Below are 3,045 nucleotides of genomic sequence, written 5' to 3' on the forward strand. Positions count from 1 at the left end.
CAGTTACGGCAAAGTAAGCTTTATTTAATTGGTAGCAGGAGAGTCACAACCTCAAACTCCAGAAAGATGAAGTAAATTTGCAATGATTTCATACCCCAAGATTCCTCCTGCCCAAAGCTGAAGATATATTTTCAAGGAAAGGTGATAGAAAGAAAAATGGTGCTTACCCAAGAGATTCTTCCAACCAGCAGGAACATACTTTGTCTATTATGAGTCAAGCCCTGATCCAAAGGCTTAACTCATAATTACACTAAGCGTGTCTCCTATGCCAAGTAATGTGGCAAGTATTGTGAGGGAAATACAAATGCCCTAATGTAAAATGTTCGTTCCAGGGTGGGCTGACCTTCTCAAAATGGGGTCTGGTCAGATTCTCCATTCTAGGCTACAGGAAAGAAGGCTGAAGAAGAAGCAACTTTACAACTCAGTTTGCCTACAGTTGAGAATTAGAGCAAATGACTTGCAATACCAGGAGCACTTCAGACCATATCAATCAGAATCTGACTGTCTTCATATCTGTGTCTCCTGTTCATTTATTCTGAAGTTAATCCTGTCCCACAGTCATTATAACCATCAGTGACCAGACAACCTCCCAATCTAGCTGTCTTAGAGTAGACATTTGTTCATCCCACAGGTCCCTCTCTCTCACCCAAGATCCTCAATGAAATCAGAGAGTGAGGACAGAGGGATCTGTCTGGAGGGACAGAGATGTACATAATTAAAGACACAACCATCAGTAAGGAGGACTCAGGAGAAGCTGTTCAAGTAAAAGAAAAAGTGGAGCTCATGCAAGCACTCAAGGGAGCAGGGAAGGTCGGGTACAGCTACAGCAACAAGAAGGTTGATCCTACTACAAGAAGGTGATCCAACTACTATAAAGAAACTGTTGAGAACATGACATATCCCAGACAACTACTCATGTCCCCAAGTGCCAAATCCCAAAAGATTTGAGGACGCTCACTTGGGCTCTTCTTATTGGTTGATTCAATGTCTCCTCTTTTTCTTATGCAGAAGACATACAGGCAGACCCAGAAAGCCTCATTTCTTGTATAGTTTTCCTAAAAGCCCCAAGAAAGCTGTCACTGGAAAGTCCAGCTGCTTGTGTGGGACACCTTCCAATGATTCACTTTCTCCTTAAGAATCATAGGCACAGTCCATCTAGGACATGAGATTGCTAAATGGCACGGACAAAGTGGAGACATTATAGGAGTTCCAGTGAGTGCTTGTGGGATCACTATTGGTGACTTAATCTCTGAAGTCCAGATTATTCACTCTTGTAACATGCTAGTTACATCTTCACTGATGGTGGATGGAAACAATGTTTCAGCCTCAAGTTCTGAGGCTTGACAGGGGATTGCTGTTGAAGAACCATCTGCTGATCATTGAGTCACCATGACCTCAGTGGTTTGTCAGGTTGCATAAGGTTCTCTCTGTATAATGAGATTTCACTGAGAAAGATCCCTGCTTTGGAAGCATTCCAGTCTTCTTGGAGTTTCTTCCCAAGCAGGTCCTTCACCCCACCACCTCCCCGAGCAGCCCTTTGATGACTCCCTGTCTTCTGTGGTGCTTTTCAGTTACAAAAAGCCCAAGGGGAATGTGTCCATTGTCTTGCAAGTAAAAATTCTTCTGAAGCTATAGCTACAGAGAATAAATAGAGGCAAAGGTGGGTAGGAGGGGGCGGGAAGCAGAAGAAAGAGATACAATACAAACCAAAGGGTGGATTGGAGAGAAAAATGGAGTGAAGACATGGGTTGGAAAGGCAGCCAGGAAGCTCAAGGAGAACAGGAAGATGACTGAGAAGTGGTTTATATAAAAAAAAAATCTTCTCACTCTAAGTCCACAAGGGCTGCAGGAGACCATCAGACCTCAGAAGGGCTGTGTGCCATCCACCCTGGAAGCTCCAGACCCTGACACTGACTTACTTGCTGGTGACTATGGTGTGTGGCCTCCTCCTCAATACTGTCAGTGAACTCAGTGCTTGCATCTTCCGTGTCATCCCCTGCAGCTGCACCTGGAAATAAGTCCAGAAAAGAAAAGTGATTCCCTTCACAGATGGCTTCCAGACAGCAGGTTAAGTTATACTCTTTTTGCCAGCTGCCTCTCATTTCTTCCTTTCTCCATATACATGGGGAAGAAATTCTCCCTCGCCAGCAGGGCTGGCAAGAAAATAGAACTTTTGTATCACAGACACTTTCTTACTCATACTCAAGCCTGAGCCTCACAACATAAGCTGACTTTGCCTGCACAGACCCATTTCTAAGGAGTCGACTGTCGGATACACTGGTTAACCCACTCAAATGTCAAAAAAGCCTGAATTATTCCCCATTGCCTGGCTACATAAAAACTTTCTCTTCCATAACATGAATCCAACATGCCTAACCCTTTCCCCACCACTGAGTGCCTAGAGATTAGATCTGCCCTGATTCTCTCAGAGGTATCTATTGTTGGGATCATTTATGCATAGGGTGACAATCTCTCTGAGGAACTTCTCTCTGGGGGTCCTGTGTCCTAGTAAGGTTCAGGTCTAGTCAAGATTCACGACACCCAATGAATCAGTTATTCCCTAACTTCTTCCTCTAACCTCCCTTCCTCTTCACCTCTCTCAAACTCTTATTCTATGCAGACATCCTTTGCCTGAAGGGTTTCTTGCACTGCTTTATCCACATGCGATTTAACCCATCCTTTCATTCTCCAAAGATGGACACAGCAACTCTAGGGCCCAAACATCTACACCTTGCTCTAAGGTACAAGTAGCTGCAGTCTGTGGTATGGGCAAAGGTCTAAGGCAGCGCTGACCAAGAGGACTTTCTGCAATGACAGCAATGTTCTGTGCCTGTGTTGCCCAGTACAGTGGACACAGTCATATATGGCTATTGAGCATTTGAAATGTGGGTAGTAGAGCCCTCATTTCAAATCATTGAATTTTAAATTTTATTTAAATTAACTTATATTTAAATGACTACATGTGGCTAGTGACTACCCTCCTGGACAGCACAAATCTAGGGCGTTTCTTCCTCCTTATATTGATTAAAATTAAGACTGTTCATA

At 43.8% G+C, this 3,045-nt stretch overlaps 1 long non-coding RNA gene across 1 annotated transcript; it reads right to left on the bottom strand.

Annotated features, from left to right (window-relative positions):
- Positions 1 to 7: 7 nt before the first annotated feature.
- On the bottom strand, positions 8 to 2,986 carry LOC108524537 (uncharacterized). Its single transcript, XR_001884080.1, has 2 exons — positions 1,920 to 2,986; positions 8 to 1,635 (listed from the first exon to the last, which is right to left on the bottom strand). It is a non-coding gene; the product is annotated as an uncharacterized LOC108524537 (long non-coding RNA).
- Positions 2,987 to 3,045: the final 59 nt, after the last annotated feature.

Source organism: Rhinopithecus bieti, unplaced genomic scaffold, assembly GCF_001698545.2.
Source record: "Rhinopithecus bieti isolate Rb0 unplaced genomic scaffold, ASM169854v2 repeat_2937, whole genome shotgun sequence".
NCBI lineage: Eukaryota > Metazoa > Chordata > Mammalia > Primates > Cercopithecidae > Rhinopithecus > Rhinopithecus bieti.